At 45.4% G+C, this 8,800-nt stretch overlaps 2 long non-coding RNA genes across 2 annotated transcripts; both read left to right on the plus strand.

Moving 5' to 3' along the window:
• Positions 1-484: 484 nt before the first annotated feature.
• Positions 485-2,012, plus strand: LOC310891524. The gene is made up of 3 exons (XR_014577622.1): positions 485-875; positions 1,613-1,675; positions 1,934-2,012. It is a non-coding gene; the product is annotated as an uncharacterized lncRNA (long non-coding RNA).
• A 1,791-nt stretch (positions 2,013-3,803) lies between these two features.
• Positions 3,804-5,180, plus strand: LOC310891521. Its single transcript, XR_014577620.1, has 2 exons — positions 3,804-4,484; positions 4,901-5,180. It is a non-coding gene; the product is annotated as an uncharacterized lncRNA (long non-coding RNA).
• The last annotated feature ends 3,620 nt before the right edge of the window (positions 5,181-8,800 follow it).

Below are 8,800 nucleotides of genomic sequence, written 5' to 3' on the forward strand. Positions count from 1 at the left end.
CTGGCAACCACTGTTGAAAGCCATATCTAACGATAGAGGGATCTAATATCACGTAAATGGATTAAAATTAAAACTACAGTTTTTACCCTGAAGGGTGAAAGGAGGGGCAAAATGCCATTGATTCTATGGTTGTTTCACTTGTGAGGAGTGTTGACAGGGTTTATTCTAAATACTTCTGAAAGTTCCTGAGCACTAAGAAGCCTGAGGATCTGTGGTCCTCAGTGAGTGCCTCTAAGCCTTAGTCTCATTAACTGTTTTCTGTTTTCAGAGGACGGTCTGAATTTTGGAATAAAAACACTTGAAGAAATCAAATTGCAGAAAATGAAGGAAAAAACTAAGAGACACGGTGGTGAGTTAATATTCCCTACTTTCTTACCCTCTTCACCTTCATCCTGTGTGATGATTTTTCTTTCAAAAAAAAATTCTTCCAGTAATACCAGGCAGCTGGCTATGCTTTGGTGAATCCAACTATTTGCCAAAGAAGTGAAATTTGATTGGCTTCAGAATGGCAGGTGATGGTGGCTGGGAGCTGCTTGAGGGATAGACTTCCATGTTTAGCTGGGGGCATCGAGCAACCTGATTCTCAGCCAGCTGGTATTCTAGATGGGAATTCCAAGGGCAACCAGAGGCAAATTAGTCACCTCTCTTATTTGCATGCTCTGGTCACTGTATGTTTGACAGTAATGAATAATTACAGTTTTTTGTTCTTCGTGATAGTTTTTTCTGTTTGGTAAACTTCCTTATGTTTTGCTTGCTCTGAGCAGAAGGTCCTTCAAGATCTTCTCTTCCTCCCGTCGATTCTATGATTTTTCCTGCTCCGGAAAAGGAAAATGTCCGGACAGTGGTGAGAACTGTGACACTGTCTACAGAGGAAGGTAATAATTAATGCTTTTGTTTTGATTTCATTACTCCTCAACTGGAAGGTTAAGCAAGAAGGAAGGCAATTCACCCCTGTTAGCCTCCTGGTGCTGCCGCCTTCTGTTCAAAACATGCTTTTATGCTGAAAGTCCCTGGTTGTACTGGAAAGCTTTGGTGCTCAGGTTAAGTGCAGTAGCAGGAGAAAGAAAAAAATGTGTCAGTATGCAAATAGGGGGATAACTGAAAAACAGGAGAGTAACGAGAAGAAAGAGCTCTAGAGGACAGTGCTATGTAAGAAGCAATTTCTGAAGCTTTAAAGAGGCTGACAGTGGCACGTGTGGACAGTAGTGCGATAGGAGTCTGTGTATAAATTATATTGTTTAGAGTTGTGCAAATTCCTTTGAAAGGGAAAGAAGTGAAGAAGTACTTTTACTCATAGACATTCACCTTAGAAAGGAATATTTCTCAGCATTTGTACCTAATAATATTCTGCTTGCTTATGCAGCTCTGTTCTGCACAAAGTATAGCTGTCAAGCAGACTCAGATTCATTCTCGACTACATTCAGCTGGAATTTGAGGCAAACACTGAGACTATGGATACTTTTTCTAAGTTAATTATAGTTGTAATATGAGTTTGTGTGGTTTAGCTGTCAAAACAGTGTCTTGCTGGTTTTTTTTGGACATGGGCTAACAGTATACTATTTCTATTGGCTACTGGTCTCTATGAAATAGAAAAATTTTACTTTTGTTTTAGGGGAGGAACCTGTGGTTCGACTAGATCTTGCTGAGAAACAAGGAAAACGGAAAGCCTCCGTGGGTAAGAACTTTTTATGAGCTGTTATTTAGGTGCCGCCTTCTCTATATGACTGCATCGAAGAGTATTTTTGACGTGTGAGAGGAAAATGCGTTGCAGTGGAGATCTGTGTTGACTGCAGAAATGGCAAAAAAACCATTTAGCAGCTGAAAGGCAATTTTATGAAAATATGCTTGAAAAATAGAAGCTTGTGGTTGACTGTTCTCAAATCTTCCTGCAAAGAAATGTTCTTAAAATATTCCTTGTTTTCTCTGTCTGAAGCTGATGTAAGCGCCCTTCCCGTGAAGCGCAGCCTTGCTGAAAGGCTGGGGAAGAAGGTGGAGGTTCCGGGAAATGCTGACAAAGCACCAAAGAGAGGTACAGCTACTAAACAGGCATCTGGATGTGATTCACGGGTTTTGTAGTTAGGCTCTCTGTTTGTCCTTTTCCTGCGATGTTTCTTTTTGCATGTTGGCTGAGGTCTTAATCACCGGGATTCAAAGTTACCTTTCCTGCCTTGTTTTCGAATGTGAACACAAAGTTGACGTTTATGCAGCCTCCCTAATTTGGTCTTTTTCTGTTTTGCAGTTCAAGTTCCCAAGTCTGTGAAGGAGAGACTAGGATTACCTTCTCAACGGACTAGTACTGCGAAAGGTAACAACTGGCTATTAAATATACTTTCTCCTTCTTCCTTTCCGTGAACTTAGACCGTTTTCATACAGCCCTAAAAAGGAATTCAAATGAAAACAAAGAACTGGTTCCTCTTGCTCGAGTGCTGAAGCTCTTCTGACAGCCACTATCAGAAATCTGCCTCTAGGTGTGTGTTTATTTTCCGCTTGTGCCTTGTCAAGGTTTTAAGCTGCTTCTGTGAACCATCATATACAATTAGAATAGAGCCACTGCCGGGAGCAGGAATTTGAAATGCAGTCTGAAAAAGTAATCAAGTAAACTAGCATTTCTGTGTAGCAACTCTCTCTGGATAGGGCTGGTCTTCAAAATACAACAAGTGGCTCAGAGGAGGAGGAGAATGTTAGGCTATTGTCCTAAGATGGGTTATTGGGAACGCTCAGGCTTAGTTTTCCTTAGTACTGTGACAAATTTTGGAGACTTAAACTATTGTTGGACTCTCTTTAAATGCTGGTGCTTCTCATTTCTTGATGATGACAGGGAAGGCTGCTAAGCCAAAGGGAGAGATCCATGTGAAAACACTGGAGGAAATCCATCGTGAGAGAGCTCTTCGAGAAAGTCAAGCCAAAGCCCAGGCTGAATGGCATGGTAAAACCAAAGATCCCAGCGCAGGGGCAAAAATTGAGGGTGAGCCCAAGAAGCAGAGTGTGCTCACTCTTTCCGGGCCCAGCAAAGTGCAGTCGAAGGAGCCGGCAGGTAAAGCCAAGCCAGAAGGAGAAGTGCGTGTTAAAACCCTGGAAGAAATAAAGCGCGAGAAAGCTCTGCGGATGCAGCAGAGTGGAGGAAATGTGCCAGCTCCCCCAGCACAACCTGGACCTGCCCCAGCCGGGCAGAAATCGTTATGGAACGCAAAGCTATCAGGTAATAAGATGCTTTAATACCTGCCCCGGTGAGGTGCTTCCCATATTGAGCAAGTTCCATTTGCTCAGGATCTGCTTTGCTTTTTCCTTCAATGCGGAGGATAAAAGAGTTTAAGGCTACAAAGTTCAAAGGCAAAGAAGGGCCAGAACGTGCAACCATGTCTGTTTTCGTTAATTACGTGATGGTATTCTGTATTTCCCACTAGAAAATTAACACATTGAGGGGCTTTTTAGTCTAATTTTGGTATTCTGTTTTTTTCTGCCATCTGTTTATGGTATGAAGTCCTCCCTGTGTTGAGTTCAAGTTCACCTTCCTCTTTGGCATGTGTTGCTTAGCTTGACACATGTATGTGTTTGTAAAGCATGCATCAGCATCTTAATGTGGGGGGCCAGTTTCTGTCAAAAATGACAGAGGATCAAAGGCCTCGTTGTTAAGATTATATCAACTTTGTAAAATGAGATTGTGTGAGGGAGATAAGGAGGGCTTAAAGGCTGCATGCACTGCACATTGTAGCCTTTCTCTCTGTCTCACGGGACACGAGGAAATAAACACACAAAGAAAACAAGTACCCAGCTTTCTTTCGTTTCTTCTCCTACCAGCCAGACGTTAGGTCAGGAATGGGAGACTAGAATATGACTCTACAAATTTGGATTTTGTAGAACAACTTAATAAATTTTGTGGGACATCACTGCAGGGGAGAGGAAGCTGGTACAACAGTTGCATACACTCTCTTGTCTTACTATACCTGCTGCTTTTCCTTTCCTAGAGGGAGCAAGACTTTAAATACAAAAGCTGTCAACATTTGTGAATCTTACTAGACTTCATACAACGTCTTAGAGTATTGCTTGCACTTGGGATCGCTCTGTGTCTGAGTTTCCCTCGTCCTGGATTATGATTTACTGTAGCCATTCACTTTCTTTGTTCCTTTGTATGGATTGTTGGTAGACGGAGTTTACTATGTGGAAGATATTGCTGAGAATCCAGGCAATGGCAGTGTAATTCTGCTGGCCAAATACAGTTAACTGTGTAGAAGGGCCGTGGAAATGAGGAAGAGAACGTGGATTTTTCATGAGGCAGAGCAAGACTGTATCAGTTCTCTCTTCCTTTTACTCTAGCCAACTTTAACATGTTTGCGAAGCCTTGGGATGGGAAAGTCGCTTCCCCCAAGAAGAAGGCACTGAAACGTAAGGCACCTGGCAGTTTTCCCTCTGCTGTAGCAGCTGTGAAACCACGGACTGCCTCCGATGCTGACACAATGGGACCTCCAGCCAAAAAAGCAGCTATGGTAAGGACAGGGGCTAATGCAGAAATGGATCCCTTGTAAAATTTATACCCTCCTCTAGGAGAAAAGATGGAAAACTCAAATGTTCTACAGGCCTTCTGTTTCCTTTTAAATCCAGTAGCTGCCTACAGAATTCTTGTAGTACCCTTCCATATTTATTAGATTAATGGCACTATTTACTTAGTCCTCTGTGATTCTGTGATTTCTCTGGTGTGGAGGATTTTGTCCATTAATGCTGTGTTCTTAAAAGACACAAGATCATTAGTAACCTCCAAGTGAATATTAACTTTCTTCAGGAGCACCTTGGTTTTGTATTTTGGCTAAGGCTCCGCAATGCCAGAGGAGAAGCAGCATGGAGGAAAAAGCTAGTAAGGAATCTTTTACCCATGAGTCCTAAACACTGTTTTGCTGCTTTCTAGGCTGTTCCAGCCACGCTGGAGCACGTCCCAGCCACCAGACTTGAAGAAAATCCCCAAAACAGGTGATGACCACAACTTGTTCTTTTTCTCAATCGGTGTATATCCCCAGTGAAACATAAGTTCTGTCACAGGTGGGGAAAAAAGGAGGGTTCTGAGATAATTAAAGCCCAAATCCATCAGAGGATAAGTCACTTATTTATCTTATAAGATAAATAAGTCACGTGAAATGACTTTCTAGCAGCTAGCAGGAATGCTTAATTAGACTTACTTTCTTTAAATGCTGCAAGTCGGTACAGCTTTCCAGTGACTTCTTGCTCTGTCTGAATACCTAAATGAGGATGAGGTGAAGTTCTTCTACTTCCTCGTGAGGTGATAAATGATGATTAGTGTCCTCTGCCTTTTGGTCCTCAAGAATGCCACCCGAACAAACATACAAGGTGACAAGAGTGCAGGGAGAGCAGAGGGAAGTGATGGCTGCAGATCAGCTTCCTGTAGTGGGGAGCAAACTCTGCTGAGTGTGCCGTGGGAAAAATGACTAACTTAGTAAACAGATATTTGCAGATGGAGACTTCTTAACATTTTTACAGGAAAATTAAGCAAGGTGGCAAAGTGCCTCTTGCTACAAAAATTGAACCATCTCTGCTAGACTCCGGGTGCTCTGGCTTCACAGAGAAACCCCCAAACTGAAAAATGTACCTGCTAATATATTGGGCTCTAAATGTAGCCCTGGGTTAATTGAATAACAATCCCTGGGTAAGATTGAAGTGCAGGAGGGGTTGGCTACGGTTTTAAGAGCCGGTTTGCAGAAAAGGGATTTCCCGTTAAGAAATGGCATATACTGATTGTTCTCTTCCTTGCTCTGCCAAGACCTGAAGCACATCTTGGAAGCCAGGCAGAATCCGTGGAGCCAATGGAGTTCTCAAGCTCGACTTCAGCTTCTTCCCAGCTAGAAGAAGCAAGGACACGCCGGCTGAGTTCCACAGGCAACGCGCCCGTATCTGTAGACGAGGATTTAGAGATGCTACTTTGGGAACTCTCAGACGGCATACTGGAAGCCGAGCTCGACTTGGACCCAGGGAAGGATGAGGATGACCTCCTCCTTGAGCTTTCCAAGATGATTGATGATTGAACTGCATAGTCCTATGGTATATTAAAAAAAAAAAAAACAACAACAACAACAAAAAAAAACTCTTCTTCTTGTTGGATACCCCGAGGTGATCCTTTTTCTAACTGAGGCTTTGCAATGAGACTTAAAGCACAGTTGGAACTGGTAGAAATTGGCAGGATCTGCACTCAGTTGTCCTAAGTTTTCCTGCTGGTCAGAGTTAAGGTCTTGTGCATGGTTCCGTAACTATAGGTGGCTACCTTTGATATCAAGAGGACAAAGCACTTGTTTCTTTTGGCACAGAAAGATGTCCATCGGCACGCTGTGGTGGCTGTGAATTGACGTAGTGATGGAGCGATGCTCTGAAGGCTTAAACGGAAAGCTTCTTCCTTCCGCCCCCCTTGGCACAGCTCGATGTTGGGCACATTGTGAAGCCTGAGTGTTCTGATTTCTCGGACAGTTGATACCCAAATCCCGGAGTTACTATGTCAACTCTTGACTTTTATTTGTGTATGCCATTGTTTTGACTGTAATCTTTTCAGATGATGAAGCTGTAGGGGCGGGAGGGAGCAAAATAATTATTCTAGCGTTGTGGACCAAACATGCTGCCAGGAGTGGTGGTGGTGGGGTCAGCCCACCCGGCCTTACTTTCAATTATCAGGGATGATAAAATGGTGTGAAAAGCAGCAGCTCTGCGATACGGCTACGCTACCCCCACTCCCTTCTCTTGTGCTGTACCAAAGTTCCCCCAAGCTTTGGTTGGTGCTTTTTGCTGGTGACAGTAGGACTCCAGGGCGAGTAGTCGGGACTCTCCTGCAGTAACTGGGTCAATTAAGGGTTGGTTTAAGTGCCTCCTGGTTTTTAAAATTGCTCCCCTGAGCTGCTGGCTCTGCTGCCTGCTACAGCAAATGTTCGGGTGCCATCAGCGTCGCACTTGGGCGTGGGCACTGACCCTGCGGAGGAGAGCTGAGACTCGCGTGTATTGTGTACCCGGCCGCCAGTGATCGTTTTCCCCTAGCAGATCTATTTTGAATCATTTCCCTAAATTTTAGAGGAACTTTAGGCTCTTTGTGCTATGATTTGTGAAGCTGTAGGGGCCCTCAGGCATTTGCTGCTGGCAGAGGAAAACCGCTTGTCGAATTCGTTGTAAATACTTTCTGTTTGGACAACAACGCCTGTGTGTGTGTGTGTGTGTGTGTGTGTGTGTGTGTGTGTGTGCACGCGTGCGTGCTTTGACGACCCCCTGCGACGCCCCAGCTCCGCGAGGGAAGCTTTGAAGCGGCTCTGGGAAAACCTCTGCGGAAGAAACCGCTGCTAGTGACTTGCGGAAAAGGGACTCCACAATCAGTGAGATTGTAAAGCAGGTATGTTTATTCAGCGCTGGGCAGCACGGGAGGTCGTGGGCATGAAGATTGATGACTCTTCCTCGTCACCGCTAGTTGACCTCTTGTCTTTGCACAGACTCAGTTGCTCCTTGGCTCTTGTCCATCTGCAGGACCAGTTTCTCCCAGTTTCTTCAGACAGGCTCACTCTCTTATTAGGAGACTGACCTTGGTAAGGGGCCCAAGGCTTCTTGCTTTAGTTAATTGGCACAATGCACCATAGTTAGCAAAGACACTAAGTAGCATCCTAGTTTAACGCTGTCAGCGCTCTATCTCTACTTCATAAGATTCTCCTAACTCCCTCTCTCACTGGAGCCCACGCAGCCCTCCGTCCTGCCGAAGGACTTCACGGGGACTTCTGCCGGCTCCGGGTGCCCGCACACAGACAGAAATGGCTTTGAGAGAAAACAATCATGAGGAGGAGAGCTCAGAGACTGCGGCCGGCTTCGGCCACCTTCCCCTCGCTTTCCCTCTCCGTGTTCAAACCGAGCACTGTTCTGCCGTCAACCTTCGCTGCCTCTGCCCGCGGCGCCGGGCTTTCGCGGGTGCCATTGCTCCTCTACATATTTTATCCTTCCTTTTGTAAGGAATGGTCCAGCAATTCGTGTCACTAAGGGATTTGAAGGGTTACCATCGAGGCCCGGGTCTAGGTGATAAGAGAACAAAGGGGTTTTTAGGGAAAAGTGCTGACTACTGCAGGGGATGTTGCTAGAGTTTCTGAAATCCGGCGCAGAGGCTCCCAAACGAGGAGGAAGGGGGAGCTGAAGGACAATTGAAGGACAAAAGCCTGAGAGGAAGACAACCAGCATTCAGCCCGAGCAAGCCCCGAGAGACCACCAGAGACTGGTACGCAGGCGCCCCTGGGAGGGGTTTCGGATTCCGGAAACCAATTCTAATAACCCTGCCTCTTCTCGAAGTAGTAATGAATATGTATTAGCCTGGGAGCATCAAAACCAGCCGCCTTACGTAACAGGCGTGCGTCCTGGGGGAGCAGAGACTCCCGGCGCACCCAGCGCTGCTTGCTTGCCTCTATTCGTTTAATAAATTGTAAACTTTGATTGTAATCCTATTTGGATTTATAACAGCCATTTATAACACTTTTTATATTTGTATTTTATTTAAGGCTGTCTTGCCCCCCTCCCCCCCCAGCCTCGCTGCTCGCCAATAAAGCTGGCGCAGGGGCTAAGGGATTTGAAGGGCCTGCTTGTACACCTAAGGGATTTGAGGGCCTGCTTGTACACCTTTGGGGACTGCCTCTTTTGGGGGGGTGGGGGGGGGTGTTAGGAGCTGCTTGTATACTTTTTTAGGCATTCCTCTGAGAGGGGGTTGGGAGCTTCATGTATACTGGGGGGGGAGGGCCTCCCTCGAGGTGGAAGCGGGGGGTTTGGAGCGTTTCTACACTGTAGGGGCCTG

This window comes from Anser anser (genome assembly GCF_964211835.1).
Source record: "Anser anser genome assembly, contig: HAP1_SCAFFOLD_143, whole genome shotgun sequence".
Lineage (NCBI taxonomy): Eukaryota > Metazoa > Chordata > Aves > Anseriformes > Anatidae > Anser > Anser anser.